The sequence below is a fragment of the Idiotropiscis lumnitzeri genome, chromosome 14, assembly GCF_059441095.1.
Source record: "Idiotropiscis lumnitzeri isolate Australia: NSW breed Sydney's pygmy pipehorse chromosome 14, RoL_Ilum_1.0, whole genome shotgun sequence".
Lineage (NCBI taxonomy): Eukaryota > Metazoa > Chordata > Actinopteri > Syngnathiformes > Syngnathidae > Idiotropiscis > Idiotropiscis lumnitzeri.
Window position 1 is genome coordinate 4,139,651 of NC_142404.1, and position 18,947 is coordinate 4,158,597.

The window sequence follows — 18,947 nt, forward strand, 5'->3', positions numbered from 1 at the left end:
AGATACACAATACTGATAATAAAAATATCTTATACTATATTACCATTAATTAATTAACTCTCAGGTTACAGCTATATTCCACTGACGTACGCCGTAATGGAATTTAAATAATTTCTGGTTTATGGTTCTGTTTAAGTATGATTTCCTCTCCAGAGTCCAGACACGCAATAATTTTCCTGCTATTTCTTTGTTTAAAAGTTGGATCCGCGCCACAAAAAAGCGGTTCCATCCAGACTTCTGTGAAGTGTACTCGATCACCCAAGCCCATAATTCCAGTCTAAAACAATTATGTGCCAGTCTAAGGCTTGCTGAGCAATTCAAATTAATTTGTCGTCTTTCCTCACAGTCCATTTGTGAGAACAATATTGTCAGAAATGTATTTTCTTCGCCAACAAAGAGTGGTTGATTACCGACTCAGAAGCGAGTCCACAATGTATTTAGCTGCACGAGTAACCAGAGTAAGCCCTTTGCATGCGACCTGGTTCAATTCATGGAAAAACCTAAATCTGTGATTCTCAGTTTCGCTATTTCATGTGCTGTGTTGAGGCGCAAATTGCAAATTTTGAATCAAACTGCGATGCAAAACATCACATTGAGAGACTTAATGTTTTTCTTTCTTCTCTTTAAAATGTAAGCGTTATCTCAAGATAATTTTTCTTTAAATTAACGCGATTAAATAATTTAACTCAGTTACCTCAGTTTTATTTACTTGAAAAATTCATTTGCATATCTTGCAAAGCCAAATTCAAACACTGTACCATATTAGCTGTACATCTTTATCACATCATCTCAGAGCAAAACACCCTGTTTAAGTAACCGCTGGGCCTTGCATACCAACACTGCTGGAGTGTGGTGTTTACAACTAAATGTACTGTCTAAGTTTTGAGAATTGTTTCTAAGAAACATTCCCGTAAAGATGACTCAATTTAGATCATATTGAAGGATCAACGAAAGATATCAGAACAGTCTTTGATTTAAAATACATTTCATATTTGGTGATTTTGCATTAATTGCAAACCTGTTAAAAGCTTCACAAAAATAGTAGTAGAAAAAATGTGATTGATTGCAATTAACTATGGATTTTTTATTACATTTGTTAAAAAAAACACACATATATATATATATATATATATACAATTTATTTATTTCTTTTATTTATTTATTTTTTTTAACAAATAGTCAAAGGGTAGGTTTAGTGAGAAAAACTGTGACACCGAGGGTGAATTGTTTCATATTTCATCCGACTGAGAAGGCTTGCTGTGGTTTGTGTACGTTAACCGTGTGTGGACATCAGCAATATGTGCTCAATGAATCCCATTTTGTTTTGTGTTTTTTCTCCAAAGTGCTCTGCGTGCCTCGGGCCGAACTCTACTTTGGTGAAGGTTTTTTTTTTATTTTTCCTTCATCATACCCTAAACCCACATCCTCCACCCCATCAGTGAGAGCCCCCTCTCTTTCAACCGCAGACAAGGCATTTGCACCGCTGAGGAGAATGTGAGCTAATGAAAGTGTAAAGCCTGTGTTCACTAGAGTATAAAATTCACATTTGGCCAAGACTGGCTTTGCAATCTGATATTATGAGCTCCTGCGCGGCTAGAGCAAGGGCCGAAATAGCACTGAAAAAAGACTAAGCAGGGACAAAACACACAATCTTGAGTTGATGTCAAACAGCTAGGTTGCATTTATTTGTTTGAAGATAGATCATTTCAAACTTACGTGGATTTTTGAAGATCATGAAACAGTGGATTAATGTCTGGTTGTTATAAAAAGCCCCACCAATGTGACTCACAAAGACAGAAGAGATGAGCAAAATGTAAGGTACTGTGTTCCGCCATCTTGTTTATTGTGTACATGGAGCAGCAGCTTGGTATTATTGAAATGCTGTGGGCAAAAATTAGGTCACCAGTTCTGAAAAGAGAAGAGATAAACAATCCAAAAAATAGTCAGGACAACATTTGGGAGAAAATGACAATTATGGCAATGAAGCGATTGAGCTGTAATTGCAAAAGTTCAATACTCTTGCACCAGTAAAATTACCATATTTTATCATAACCACATTTAGTGACTATTGTTATTGAAGCAGTTCCTTATAATTTATTAATGTAATAAATACAGTTGTTGGAAAATATTTATTTTAAAGGAGAAATAAATCAACAAGAGGCAAAAAAGGCGGTTTTTACTGAAACAGTAGCTCTCCTTCATCTGGGTCAAAAGTTCATCCGCATTAGAACTGGTTGACCTATTTCTTCACAAAAACTTTGACTATCGTTTCTCAGTTTGTCCTCTAGCCTCTTGTCTTATCACATTCATCACATTACTCACTCAACTTCTTTGGTGGTGTAAAACTAACGATATATACTTTAATAATAAATTAAAATTTATTGGTTTTGTTATAACGATACAAAAGTTAACAACGCTACAGATATATACCAACCAAAATAATTTATTTACTTATAACTTCCTCAAAAAGCTTTTTTATTTTTTTTTTAAATTTTATATTTGTATGCATTTATTGTTAACGTAATTGTACACTTGTAAGAATAGTCATAAAATGTTATGGCTGACAAATATATATTTTAGTAAGTACAGACTGTAATAATAAGGTAAATTTGATTTGGTTAATTATTTTCGGAGGACAACAATAACAAGCTTCTGTCCTTGAAGACTCAGAATGTGTTTTTGTGTGTGCGTGTGTGTGTGGGGGGGGTGTGCATGCGGGTGTGCGTGTGAGTGCACAGAATATGCAGAAAAACTACAAAACAATATTTTGACATGCTATCCAAATCACACAAATGTCCATTAAAAAATGAGTGCTAAATATTAATAAATACATGTATACAATTAAGACAAAACCACTTTGACTTTTTTAGACAATATACTTCATGTGTAAATATATATCTTAAGCAAACATGTCCGATATGGTTCTGACGTAGTGTATGTATTGTGACACTGCTTTAGTTGTGCGTACATAATGATACGTGATCATAGTCCTCGTATTTACAAAAAGTGCTTCATCTATTCAATTCTATTCCATGCAAATATGTACAATACTGGCGTGGGAAATCACAGTTTAATGTTGGATTTTGTTGCAATAATTTGTTGCCATCATTTTCCATCGCCTCCATCAACCATTTTCTCTAGTTCATTCATTCTAAAGATTGTAGTGAAATAGCAAAAGTTATTTTGCTATAGCAGAACAGGATCCTTGTGCAGGAAGTGTTCGGAAAAGTCAATGTAGCAATTATCATCAAGCAAGATTAGAAATTACTGCCATATGATTGCGGACTCTCAACTTTCGTGCATTTTGGGGTCATGCTTCATGTTAAACAGGAGTCTACTGACTGTTGGGCTTCCTCTCAATACATGGGCTCAGCTGTACATACAGTACCATATGTGGACCAACAGCGAGGCATCTGGGTGTATCTAGGCCAATGTGTGTCAATAGCCCCTCAGCTATAGGATGTTATTAGAACGAGATTGACACTCTCTCTTCTCTTCTCTCCTTCTGGTTCATCCGTGCGAATATTGCATCACTGATATATCTTCAGACCATCCAAAAGGTTTTGGTGTCAAGAATTCAAGCATTTTAAATAACTCTTTCATTTGAGAGTTTAGAAGCGCTGTACAAATCACCCTAAAAAATAAATGTAATCCTGAATGAAAATTTACACATGAGATATACATTTTAAACAATTAAGCAATTATTCAATTTACAGTTATTAAACTTAATTAATTTTTTTACGGTTACTTAATTTAACTTAAAATGCATTTAAACCCAGGGACCGGTAGTATGTTTGTGTTTTTTATCCAAGACATTATTTTTTAAATTTTAAATATTTTTTATATATTTTTTTATTTGCATACATATATATATATATATATATATTTATATATATATATGCAATTGAAAGAAAATCCACAATAATGGATATCGACATTTTATTTAAAAATGTATTATATAATACATACACATTTTGTACAGAATATATAAAACATACAACTTATTTTTATCTTGTAATTTCAGAATTCTTATTTACATTACCATGTTTTGACAGTATTTTTTTATTTTTACATTGTTACAGTGGTTGCAAATAGAATTCTTAAATATTAAGCAAAAAAAAAAAAAAAAAAACAAAGCAAAGCAAATCTCGATGAAATAATTTTTTCTATATTTTTCCTTGTCATTTATAAGCCAAGACATTAACATTGACATTCTGGTGACCAAGCCGTAAATTCTGTCCTCACTTTTTATATTAGTTGGTTGTTTTTGTACTTTTTTTCACATTAAATCAAACTTTTATTGCCAGGAAAAAAAAGTAGTGTTCTACATATGAAATACATTTGGGGAAAGAGTGCTTTTCTGTCTGAGTGGAAATGTTCTTGCTGTTGTTGGAGTGGGTGAGTGTGGATGGTCACAGAGAGGTTATCGAAAGCATGAGAGAGAAAGACGTGTTCAACAGAACTCAGAAATTGTTGGAAATATCACAGTCGCGTTCAACGGATACAGACTAAGCGTCACACTCAATGCACACAAATCAAATTCACTTCCTGTATATTTTTGTATCATTGCAGCACTGGGACTTTTTCCAATAAGAGTAGAAGGAACTTTTTGGAAAAAGGTTATTCTTTGTCACCGTGGCATGTACATGCATTTCATTTCAAGGCAGAGAGCTTCTCTTACGTTTCTTTTGCAGCCAAAAATCCATACTTCAAATGCAGGGCCGAAAAAATATTGCGACATATGCTCTTCTGAAAAGTGCTGCACTTTTGGAGGGGACTGATTGCCATAGGCTTGACCTTGGACAAAGCAGAAGTTAAAATAAATAAATAAATGATTGTGGCTGGGAAAGCAAAGTTGAAACAAGAATGTCTTGGCATGGGGACATTTATTTCTGAGGTTTTCATCCAACTCAGTTGTATTTCTCACCATGTTTAATTTTTTATATTTATTTTTTACTAAATCACAGTTACATTGCATTTATTTGAGTAATCTATTTTTTTTAAACACACGCAAATGCTGCTCTTAACATTTTTGGGCTACTTCAGCATTTAAATTAATCTCAGGACTGCTCAACTCAATTATCAAAATTTATATTTAAAGAATTTGACTATGTATCAAGATTGGATTATCAAAATGACTGTATTTATTTCCAGTTAGCCCAAAAAACTACTCATTAAGGGAACATGGTGGCCTCACTGCGTGAATTGAAACCGCTCGGTTTGAGTTGTTATGAAAGCAAATAAGTGGAAACATTTTGGTATTTCGTTCATGTTGTGACATGCAAACTGTGTCTTTTGAGAGTAATGATGACAGTCAATTAGACCAATCTGTGGGTGTGTGGCCTTGCTGGAGGTACTTTTGTTGCTAGGGTTCAGCTTGCGGTTTTCTAATGATCGCCAATTTGTCCTGTAGGCGGCCCACTTGCTCCATGTTACCTCAACCAAAGCCTCATGCCTGCTTTCAGCGTGACACAACTGTGACACTCATACGCACAGACGAGCTGACCGAGCACTCACCTCCCTCTAAACACTTTATTTATTCCCGCTCATGGATCAAAGTGCTGTTGGGGTTAACCTACATAGCAGCTTGGTGCTGCGCCGACCTCGTCAACTCGGCTTGATACAGATATGATGAAGGCTTAGAATGGATGGTAATGAAGTACCACTCAGGCCCATTGACCGAGTCCATTAATGACATAGCACATAGACCCTTGATTGATACTATTGAGTTTAGCCACCGAAGCATAATACGCAATAGTGAACAACTTGCTAGCCTAATCAAAACTATATTAAACTCGTGGATTCTTTTATCTCGGATGAGGTTTTTTTTTAGGTTTAATTATAAGTAAGAAACAGAAAGAACTTTATTCAGTTCAAATTACATTATTTCCATAGCAGAGTCAAGTAAGGATGAAAAATTTGTAATCACAGATTTACTTATTTATTTTTACAGTTAATTCATGTCATCAGATTCTTAGTAGTATTTAACATTTCATTTATTTAAGTATAATACCATGAAATTGCATTGCAGTAATAGCCGTACTTTGGCTTAAATCACCAGAGCAATGTGTCTCATTGTCACAAATGTTTTCCCCCAAATGTAAATACAGATCACAAGCTGGAGTGGAGAAACTGGAGTTTTGAATGAAATATTCAATTTTGAGGGTTTTGTGTTTTAACATCGGCATATACAGTACACACACACACACACGCACACTAATATTACTCGGAAAAAGGTTCAGTGCAGTTCAACTTTTTTAATATTGTTTTCAGCAGTGGCGAACTGTTTGAAATACAGAATTTAAAACATATAGATAATATCCACATATTATTGTTACATTTTTTAAATGCAATATTTCTTATGTATATTGTCTTCACAAGTATTACATTCAGTGTATACAGTATTCTGTGGTGTTGATCTGATCCACAAACGCACACATATATATAAAATTTCAAAATTTTGTAATATATATATATATATATATATAGAGAGAGAGAGAGAGAGATGGATAGATAGATAGATACACACTACTAATTTTAGGCTGAGTGCAATTCAACTTGAAATATTATTTTCAGCAGTGTATCTTCTATAGAAAATATCTCTATATATTATTACATTTTGAAAATGAAATATTTTTAGGAATACTGTCTTTATAATTATTCTAGTCAGTGTATACAGTATGCTGATGCAAACAGAAATACTTTTAGTTTTTGATCTAATGCAAAAAATACACACTCTTTATCTATCTATCTATATTGTATATCATATCATACATATGTATCATACAAAAATAATTTCACAAATGTGGACTGCTCGTTGAATATTGGTAAATGTTCAAAACATAGAAATATGAATATATTATTAATATACTATTTTGTAGAGGCTTATATCTCCGCGTGGTAAATCTATGAATATATACATATACATTAATACATACACACACACACACCTATATATATATATATATATATCAATATATATATAGATATACATATATAATATGTGCAGCAAAGCACATGATGGCCAAAGTATATGTAAGGGCTTAGCTTTTACTGCGACCCCTCTCTTTTTAAATATACTTCTTTTTCCTTGCTTTATACGAACGGTTTGCTGTTGAGCTGCATAGCACGGTTGTCGCCGGCATGTCTCCCTCAGAGTCAAAGGTTCGGGGATTGAAGCTCAGGTCTGACCTTTCTGCGTGGCGCTTACTTGTTCTCCCATGCTTGTATGACTTTTCACTGGGTGTTGGGTTCCACATTCAAAACTACCTAGTATAGTTGAATTTAAGACTCTAAATTGCTCATCTGTGTGAATGTGTGTGTCAATGTTGTAAAAGTTGTTTGACTGTTGTGAATACGCCCTGCGAGTGGCGATCATTCCAGGGTGTATCCCATGCTTCCGTGTTCCCTGAAAAGAATATGGGATAGAAAATGGATGGCTGAACTTCATGCAGGATTTGGATCAAATAATAACTGAAAAGTGAAAAAAGCTGATAAAATCATGCTGAAACATATCTGACCTGGTTTAGTGATTGCTCTCCAGTGCGTGCTTGATGTTATTAGAGGGTGAAACGTTTCCTGTCTGTTCCAGATGTGGTGCAACTGTCTCTGAGGTATTAATAATACATTTTAATACTTTGGGGAGGTATAAAATATAATAATTTAGTTTGTCCCGCTTTTAGTTCACAAGTTCTAGCTTCAGGTGGTATGTGGTGGGAAATCGGAATCTAATATTGAACATGCTGAACCGCAGGGATACAGAGACTGCCCTTGAACAAATCCTTCAAGACTTAACTTATTAAACAGCCTTACAACAGACAGAGAAGTTCGATATTTGCTTTATAACACCATTTAGCTCAACAGGCTGCATCATGGCTGCAGGGCGCGTTTGAAGTAAACAGCCCTCATTCGGCCACTTTCATTCGCCAATGCCACAATGGCCGCCATGATGAACTCCACATGAACTCACACGTATCTTTACGAGATGAGAAGATCAGGCCATGTGATTGGATGAGGTCAATGTTCCAAATTGGCTAAATCCAGGTTTGAACCGACCCATGTCTGAGAACAGCATAGTTGTTGCAGGCTTATTAAACATCTCATAAATATTTATAGTGTCCCACTCTCAAAGTCTGGCGGATGCAACCCTGAGTAACCAGCCATTTGTGTTAATTTGCAGCATTTTATTTTATTTTTTAATGAGAAAATGGGTGAATCATCCCATTGGAGTATGGTAAGGGGTGGATTTGAAAGAAACACAGAGAAAGAAAGAAAGCGAGAATACAATTATTAATGCTATATAGATATTTAAAACAGCACAACTACAAAAACAATTTTTGTAATAAATTGACTTGAACAATATTGATGTTAACATTAAATGGGACACATTCAAACAAGCAGATGACTGTATAAGAGAATAAAGTTCAGGCTATATAGTGTGCAATGGCGCATAAATTCAAACTCACACACATGCATTTCTATAGATATACAACTTGTATAAATTGTAATGAAATGCAGAATATTTACAGATCTATTGAATTAAAGCTAACTTGATTCAAAATTGAACAGTATTTATTATAACCCATACGTAAACAATTGTTACGTGTGGACCATGGAAGAGTATATATTCATATATTTTGTATTTAAATACTCAGACCCAATGTTTTACTAATACTCTTACTAAGTACTACACGCATACATACAATTCCTATAAATAATATGGTAAAAAAAAAAATATTACTTCAGGTCAACGCGCTCTCTGATTGACTGTTTGTGTTGCGGATTAAAACGTAAACAACTGATCCTAAAAACCTCCTGACCTTCTGTCAAATCATCAGACTGGTCTGGGTTCATGTAAAGTTGAATGATGGTGATGCAGATTTGAGATCGGAGGTGTCGATGATGTGGTGGAGACGGAACAGTCGGCATCCACGGATGTCCCTCCTCCTGCCACACTAACCTCTGACTGAACTCGTGACGTGTCTGTCTCCGCATTCTCAAACTGCAACACACGCATTTGAAAAGTTGGAAAAGCTTTTGTCACATGCAAATGGCATTGCGACTTTCGGCTTGTCGCATCAGAGGTTGTCACAGCGAAATGTTGGTATGACCTGTAAAAAAGCAAGTATATATCGCTCCCCTCCTTTTTTGACATTGCAAATGAATATATGGCATTTCCCAAATAAAAGAAAAATATTCATTACCATATTAAGACTGCGGTCATTAATATTTGTTGTCTGTCTCAATAAGTGCCCAATGGTTGATCGCAACCTGTCCAGGGTGAGTACATTTCACGGGTGATCAACCCTTTATATATATATATATATATAAGTGCATGTTACTTGTTCCCTTGAGTGCGGGTATAAGAATTTGTCATTTGTAATATGTGCATCAGACTGCAGTTGCAGCTACAGCCAGAGTAAATGGTGGCACAACAAGCTCACAGTTGAGTGACTCTGTTGATTGGGCTTTTTAGGTCTGTTTCTCTTAAGCAGGATTTAGCACAAGGCAACAGCTGGCACAAGTTTATGGATTGCAGCCATTGTGAGATGGGAGAAAAGGAGGGGTTTAAAGGCAGATTTTCCCCTTAATTTTCTCCCCAGCTAATCCCACCGCCTGCCCGTGAATGAAGCATGTAAGCAACCAGCATTTGTGATGTACAGTGCGGATTGGAGGAAATAAATGTTAGCAGTGGACTGGGATAAATCCTGACAAAACCCTCAAAAATGTATTCCTTGTTTCTTAATGATAATGACACTGTTAAATTGACAATGTTTTGGTTCATTTTTTGTTTCCATTTTAAACATTGAACGTATTTGCGAAACAAACAGCTGAAACATCAGAATAACAGAATATAATTTTGCTTCTCAGTACTTCTCTTCACAAACTCACTTTTTTTAATGTAAGAAAAGTGAGTAAGGTCACTCTCCCTTTTAAGCCATACTTCAGATTTTTTTTCTGTCGTTCTCCATTTGGTAAAGCTAGTCAGAGTCAACTTTTTAGGATCGGTTGGACACCTCTTGCAAGTTAGCAACATAACTACATGCAATGTAAATATTGTAATATTTTTTCAAATATATTGTTCATCATATATATATATATATATATATATATATATATATATATATATATATATTAGCGCTGTCAAAATGTAAGCGTTATCAAGATATTTTTTTTAATTAACGCAATTAAATAATTTAACTCAGTTTTATTTACTTCAAAAATTAATTTGCATATCTTGCTAAGCTAAATTCTAACACTGTACGATATTAGCTGTACATCTTTATTATGTCATTTCAGAACAAAACACCCTGTTTAAGTTACCACTGGGCTTTGCAAACCAACATTGCTGGAGTGTGTTGCTTACAACTAAATGTACTGTATACATTTTGAGAATTGTTTCTAAGAAAAACTCCCATTGATTTAAAATACACTTCATATTTGGAGATTTTGCATTGCAAACCTGTTAAAAGCTTCACAAAAGTAGTGGTAGAAAAAATGTGATTGATTGCAATTAATGGGCATGAGCTTCCCAACACTCCCCATAAATCAATTTTCCGGACCACTTGAACAACATTCCAGTGAAATAAACTATTCAAATGTATTGAATGTATAGTTCAGTTTGACTACCGCCGGTATATTTAGCAGTTATAACGTAGTAGCATTTGTTCTAATACTGATTGTGTAAAGTCATACCAATGTCCAATTAATATGTTATTAATTGGAAACCCAATTTTTTTTGTTGATGTTAGTGAAGGCAGAGTCATCGGGGTTAACCTTGGGCTGGAGTTAATCTTATCTGAGCCCCTGAACTTGTTTTCTAAAATAGGCTAAAGGCCCACTTTTTTAATTTAGTTTTCAACTATCCATCATATGCTTTTATTGTGTTTACTTGTCTTAACGTTTGCTTTATTTCCAATCCTTTATTATTATTTAGTGTATTTTATTCTTATGCAGCTAGGTCGGTTTTTTTGTCTTTAAATCATTTTAATCCATGTCTGTCTGTCTGTTATGTTAATGAGTTCATTGTTCATTTACTATTGTCGTCATAGTTTGCTATGCTCAATGTTTCCTCAGAGAGAGCACTCTGCTCTGGGAGCTCTGGTGGGCCATGGCCCGTGGTCCTGCCTCATGGGGTCCTCCTACGTTGCTGTTTGTCCCGCTGCACTGTAATGGAAGTTCCATGCTGGTGGCCAGTGTTTGGGTCCCTGTTGATTTTAATTCATGAGAAGCACTTTGAGTTACATTTCTATATTAGAAAGCGCTGTATAAATTAAGTTTGATTGATATGCAGTACAGACAACCAACCCATCACATTCACATTTACACCTATGGACTATTTAGACCCTGAATGAGACAATGAAATGTCACCACTAAGCCTTAAGTTAATGCTGCTTTTTTGGCCATTTAAAAAAAAAAATTATGGTCCGTGAAAAGTTTAGGAATGACTGGGATACACCGTTGCACATGCAGTTAAAAATTGTATGTATTTTATTTCACATTTTATTTAAATCTTAAAACTACAAATACGTGTACTGTGTCACTGTGTTTATGAATATATTTTTTCTTTGTCTAATTTATGAGACTTTAGCAAATCTGTGGGTCATAAAATATGAATATCATATGTGACTGTGCGTTCAACTGAACTTGTTTAAATGAAAAAAAAAACATTTGCAACCATTACAGATTTAGAATCAATTTGTTCTATCTCTACCCGCTTACAGTTCTGTGCATTAGGACTTACAAATTCGGCACCATTTCCTGTATATCAATAATTAAACATTACAATCAGACAAATGGAACATTTTAGTTATTTTTTTTACAATTGTATTTTTAGCAAGCTTTTATTTTTCACTTTGTTTACTCCATAGAAACCAGCAGGATGACCAGCTATCCGAGGAACATAAATAGTACAAACTACTTTGGGGTATGTCCTTCCATTTCCAACACATACAGTATCACTACAGACTCTTTTCCCTGCAAATGTATTCTATTTTTCCATCTGTTTCTGTTATTGCAGCTCTTTGCGGCTAGCCACTAAAACATAAAATGGAGGCATCACAACAATTTCAATATTAATACTTAATACGCCAAAACATCTCTCATGCATCCATTTAAATGGTTCAAAAAACATTAAAATGGAATGTTTTTATTTTCGTGGTACTTGGACTGAACCCAGTTATGCTATGAATAGATTCGTTTTGTCCATGTCCAAAGAGATGACTAAACTTTTTTCCCCTATATAATACGGATAATACAAATCCCCACTCCCCACAATGCCCAAAAAAAATAAAAATGTGATTACCACTTTGTTAATTAATTAGTCTTGCGTAATCATATCAAACATTCTTTGTCCTGAAAATCAAAGCATTTTTCGCTTTAATGGATTGTAGAGGATGCCTGAATAAAATAATAGATACAGACTTGAATACTTTTAACTTTGGAAAAATGCCTTTAATTGTATTTCAATACAACACCGTAAAAACACAAACGGAAAAGAGGATACCAATAGTTAAAGGGCCATTTGAGGTCTGTTTTTTTTTTTTAAGAATAATATTGTCCTAAATGATTTGGTTGGGAAAACAACATTGTTACTGTATCTAAATATTGCATCAAAATATCATCTAAATCACCTTTATCAAACTATACAGAAAGAAAAAATGCAGTATATTGCTTTGTTTGGAATTGTTGTTTGGCCTTATTTCTATCGATATGTACTGTATCGGTCAAAAAAAACATTGTTAGATCACTAGTATCTTCCTATTTTTCATATCCTTGGAACTGGACGATTAGACACCTTTTTGCTCAATTTGCACAACAGCATGCTTTTAACAAGGCTTCCGTCAGGTAGTATTTTTTTTTTTTACAAAAATTTGCCTCTTGTTAGTCATAGAAATTGGGTTAGTCCTCTTATTTGAACTCTTACTGATCAGACAGGTGAAAACTTGGAGTGCACTCACTGACAAACATTCTGGAATGTATGGAACAATTGTTCTCCATTGTTTGAAATGCAAACTGTGAGTAGAATGCATTTTTTTAATGCATGAATTTATTTGTAATTAATTCATTGTAACTAACGCATTAAAGTCATACTGCTAATTTATAATGTGTGTGTGTGTGCATGAGCGTGAAATACAGGGAGGGCCTCAGTCCGATGAGTCCGTCAGTGAGCAATTGTCCATCTGAGTCGTCGGCGACAGCTAAACGGCATCAATAAAGGACTTTTCTGTACTACACATCACACACAGCTGCCGCGCACTTGACGAGCAGTCAAATTACCAAAAAAAACAAAAATTAAATAGTGTTGGCTCACTTTCAGTCCCACAGACATCACTGAGGATGCCCATATTGTTTTTATTTTACCAATCATGACACTGTGTGTCATTGATACTGTATATATTTTTTTTTCTTGATTTGGCTTTTTGTCTGCTTGTGTGTGATGTAGAAGTTACGGTATCGCCAACGATGAACAGACTGGGTCCGCGCGAGTCGGCTGTAATACTGACGGAAACAGTGGCAACTCAATAAAACATTCCAAAAACACACCAAATAAAACAATATTGTCTGCTGCAACATTTTTTCTTTTCATTTTCCAGACACATGTAAATTCATCTATGAAGAAATACCAAAGCTGTCTAATTGCTGTAACTGTGGCCCATCATGTGGCCCGTGCATAACATTCATGTCATAAGAAAAGAACCTCTGTTGAAACTATCAGATGAGCTGCAGAGTTCAACTCTGGAAATGGCCACTAGGGATGCTGTTGACTGCAAAAAACTGAAAACATCCCAAACTCATCCTCTGTCTCTTTCCCTTTTTCTTCTGCTATTCTACTCATCAAGTTAAATCTTATTAGCTGGGAGACAGAAAAAATAACACAGAGGGGGGGATGCTGCACTCCCACAGACCTTTAGAACTATTAAGCTCTCTAGAAACTCATATTTTTAGTCCTCTCCGGCTACCTCTCAGCGCTTCCTCAACCCCGAGCCCCATAATGCCACATCAATACCACAGTGGGGAAGAAGCGCCACACTAATGTAAACACACAGGTTGTCCCCATTTCGCTCCCCGAACTGACAAGGCATGAAAAAGGTGAGGTTTGTCATCCTGACGAGATTTAATAAAAGAAAGAGAGTAAACAACATTGAAGGTGAAGGCAATTTTAAGAGGATTGTTGTTGATGGCTGTGCAGATGTCACGAAATGGCAGCATGAGCATAAGTCAAGCTGAAGAATGACCATCTTCTGAAAGTCTCCTGCAAGATGGGGCATGTGAGCAAACCACACTAGACCAGCGGGTAGCCTCTTGATCCTTTATGCATGCAACATTGGGTGGGAAAGGCAAGAGGGATTGATTTTTTCACAGTTGTTACCGTTGGCGGTGGGAACCTGCTGCTGCTCTTTCTGCAAGTCATGAAGTATTCTGCTGGGGCGCCTCAACTACTTGACATCTTGGGTTGAATTTATTTGCTCCTGTGTACTTTAAGCCTAAACTGAAAGAAAGAGAATACAGGAAAGCCATCCAACTGTGACATGGCAACCCCTTTCAAATGGCAAAAAAACTCATGGAATATTCGCCTCAAAGATTCAAAAGGTTATTCTTTAATTCTTTTTACTCATCTTTACTCATGTGATGTCCTTGTAGGTATATATATATATTAAATTGTACAATCAGTATATAAATGAAAACGTCATTCTAAAATATTTGAATGATCATGCTTCTTACTACCACTGCATTGTCAATGTTAAGGACGACCATAATACAGTGACAGCGTTGAATTAGCATAATTGAAGTGTGTACTAACAACACAAATTAGGAGAGAGAGCATATGATATTGTGAGCGTGATGGCTGCACCTTGCTTTGCATAGACCTGAACACTACTACTACTACTGCACAATAAACTCTTAATCTTGCAAGAACATCTTCCTTTTTGCATGCTTTTCACTTTTTGAGGATTTCATACATAGTTACACTAATTGACTCGTCACACGGAAGATTACAACAACTGCTGTCATCAACTATCAAGACAAAATATATATATATAATTTCAACATAAACTGAAGACCTATTTCTTAGTTGGCCTGTATCACAGGTCCATGTCCGTGACACTTTCATGTTTCTTAGCTAGCTTTGAATGTAAAAGAAAAAAAAAACTATTTTTCTTAATGTGTGGTGTCCTGTGTTTATGGGTTGCTTTTTGGAGCTTCTGTTTCTCCCTACAGGGCTTGGGCGGATCCCTCAGGTCACGCCCCTACAACTTCAGACTCCTGATCCGGCACACCTGCAGCTCGTCACTCACAATCAAACCACCAGATAAAAGCTCAGTGCAGTCAGGCATCTGGCACCAGATCGTCCTGCTTCAACAGTGGTACTCTGGCTCACACCTATGTTTATCTGAGTCTGCTCTGCTTGAACATTGCCATACAAGCTGCTTTCCTTGGGTCTCTTGTGTGCTGTCTCCAAGTGTCCTGCCTGTTCGCCTAAGCCCGGCGTCATCACCTTGGACCCCCTGAAGCTGCATTGGCCTCTCCGTGTCTTCTCACATGGCCTGCCTTCCTCTGGACTCCCAGCTGTCAATACCTTCTCCACAATAAACTCCTCGTTCATGCTACTTCTGACTCCACTTACTCTTGGGTGACCTTTTCACCTCTACGGTCTCAACATGACTGTAACATAATTTCTACTATCGTAAAACCATCAATGCAAAATTAAAGCAATGTGTACTATAAAGCAACACACACAACCATTTCACAAACCGCAATTTATTTGGGACGTTGAAAAAAATGCACATAAAAGTGGAATACAATGATTAGCAGATCTTTTTTGTGCATTTTAGTGAATACACTACAAAGACAAGATATTCAATGTTCCAAAAGTTTTTAGAAAGATTTATTTATTTATTTTTTTTCAAATATTACTCATTTTGAATTTACTTGCAGTGGATTCCCAAAGAGCGGGGACAGGTTATCAAAAGAGTGATAAAGATGTGGAATTCTCAGAAAACACCTATTTGGAACAGCGGGCAGGTTAATTGGAACCAGGTGAGTGTCAGGATGGTTTATAAAAGCATCATCTCCGAAAGGCTCATTGGTTCACAAGCAAGGATGGAGCTGCATGAGCAAATCGTCCAACACTTGAAGAACAATTTTTCTTAAAGTACAATTACAAGGAATTTATTGATTTTATCATCTGAAGTTCATAATATTGTGAAATGATTCAGAGAATCTGGAGAAATCTCATGTAAGTCGCGAGGCCGAAAACTAGAGGAGGGCATAATCAATCTGTCACCAAGACCCCGTCAGTTCGTCAGGCAGACACACGTGGGCCCAGTCCGTCCCCCGTCCACGACAGCCTAAAAATAACAGACACACACAGGCAAAGTGTGGTGATTGATGAAATAAAAACATTATGGGACACGTCATTGAGGTCAGGGGGACTGAAAGGTCTCCAACCCTATTTAATTTTTTATTTATTTGGCTGCGTATCAGGTATGCAGCACCTGCGTATGATGCAGTACCAGTAAGTCTGTTCTCTAGGCAATTTGGCTGATTTAGACCGACTAGGTGGGCCACTGACAAAAACTCACAGATGGACTAAAGCACTTATGAATGCCCACCTCTGCCAAAAACCAAGATTGAATGCCATGACCTTTGATGCCTCAGACGGTGCTGCATTAAAACAGGCATCATTTTGTAATGTTGCAACATAAGTATATTTCAGAAAACCATTGTCAGTTAACACAGTTGCCACTACATGTACAAATGCAACTTAAAACTGTCATGCAACGCAGAAGCCATTTATCAACAATACCCATAAATGCAGCGACCGTCTCTGGACCCGAGCTTATCTGAGATAGACTGATGCAATTTGGAAAAGGGTGATGGGGTCTCACAAGAGGAAATGTTCGTTTTCAGCGCAAAATTCAAACGCCCGCATGTGTTATGTTATGGATGTGTGTTAATGACTGCCCATGGCATGTGCAACTAGCACGATTGCGAAGACATCATTATTGCTGAAAGGTAGATAATGGTCTTTGGAGCAACATTTATTGGCATCCAAGATAGGGACATCCCTGTTTATTTCTGCAAGACAGTGCCAAGCTATGTGCTATACAAATCAAGTTTTTATTACATTACAGCTGCAGCTTTTACAAAGCAATTAAGATAAGACAGTAATAATTCAATTATAAAGACGGTGAAAGCAGTCATTTAATATTCAAATTAATTATACTAACACACATACAGTAAACACCAGAAAACTGCAAAACAGTGAACAGTCTCAAGTTGCGTCCAAAACCAAAGTATAAAAAAAGAGTCTTCAAATGAGTTTTAACTTTTGGAGCGAGGAGAACACCAACTGCTTAATTCCTGTGGAGAGGGACATGAATTTGTTGTGTTTTTATTTATGGTAGATAGTAACAAAAGGAAATGACGTGTATTTGCCTCATGACGTCCGTGCATCGCCGATTTAGTGTAGGAGTAACTCAGCCCACTCACACATGTCGACGTGTTATTCTGAAAGGTTCAGAAATTGACATTTTTACCTTAAACTGAATATTGACTGCAGGCTAGCTGATCAAGTCATCGGCTGAAAAACTTATATGCGGATAGATCTTATGTTAATTATCGTAACTGTTCGTGTAATGGACTTTGGACCTATTTGCGAAATTTTCTGCAATACCGGACTTTTCTTTTGACTTCCTGTTGAGCGGAAGTTTTACTTTGAAGGAACACAGAAGTGGATAATGACTGAATACGCACTGAATTTTACAGTGAGTATCATGACGATTCGGAAGAAAGAAAAAAAAGGATTCACAGATGACTAAATTGATAATTTAAAGAAACTTAGCCCGGCTGAAAGTGGCAATAAGGTGAATATTTATCTGTCTATAGATTTATGTTTGTAATTTGAATATACGTTTAATTAATTGAACTTTGCATGTATACAGATAATTGTAACTCATGGCGTCATGTTTGTTTATTTTCTAGCTCTTACGGTGCAAGAGGTTTGTGTACAAGACAAAAGGAATTAAAAGGAGAAACTTCGGACCACCAGTAAAGCTTCATTATTTCAACTGACGCTACAGTTAGGAAACAATGCAGAGCAGCTTTCTCAGAGCCACATTAGCAAAAATACTCCACATTTATAAAGGTTCCCTTTGTTGTGTAATATAATGCTAGATTGGTGGGCAGGGACACCAAAGACCAAACAATCAGTACACAAGTCACTTTCCCACAATATGTCCTTTAATCGTTTGAGAATTGTGACTTTTACTTACTAAATAAAAATTGACATGTGCCACTGTGCCTTTTTGATGAGAATCATTTCATCTCTGAAGGATTTATTTTTCACCTTTTCACACGGCAAGTCGACTCCACCAGATCCACCTCCCATCCACATCCACACATCTGCTGAGACTGAAAATAGCCAGACAAGGCCTGCTTCCTCTTAGAAAGTAAGGCTGATACTGGAATTTCACTCTGATAAAATAAACCAAAGGAGCCTCAGATGCTAGATAAATAAGCAGTTCTCTTTGGCTTGGGCAGAAACCAATGCTCTCTGTCTCAATAAAGTTTCTGATTGGATTGTTTCCCCACTGATTAAAAGGAGGTTAAAATATACTGAGGCTATTACACTCGCCCACAAAAATACTCTTAATCCCTGTAAAGTGATCGCAACAATGGTTTTGTTTGACTAGGGGGAAAAAAACAAGGGCTCTGCATTTTTTTTCGTCTAGGAAAAAAAATACTGCCCTGGCAGTAAAAATGAGGAATAGTCAAATTATTTAACCCTGTTTCTTTTTTCTTCTTTGTTTGGCAACACAATGGATTCTTGAATATAGCCAACATTAAAGAATGGCCCATTTTTAGGGCGTGCAGGACAGCAGCAAATAGTGTTGAGAGTAAAGCTCCATAATTTTTTGCTCCACCATTCACTCCTTTCTTTC

At 36.1% G+C, this 18,947-nt stretch overlaps 1 long non-coding RNA gene across 2 annotated transcripts; it reads left to right on the top strand.

Annotated features, from left to right (window-relative positions):
- Positions 1-1,564: 1,564 nt before the first annotated feature.
- LOC148323167 (uncharacterized) lies at positions 1,565-15,611 on the top strand. 2 transcript variants are annotated; one of them, XR_015846548.1, is made up of 5 exons: positions 1,565-1,818; positions 11,077-11,168; positions 11,871-11,926; positions 15,223-15,368; positions 15,465-15,611. It is a non-coding gene; the product is annotated as an uncharacterized LOC148323167 (long non-coding RNA). The 2 variants fall into 2 exon arrangements; XR_015846549.1 differs by lacking the exon at positions 11,077-11,168.
- Positions 15,612-18,947: the final 3,336 nt, after the last annotated feature.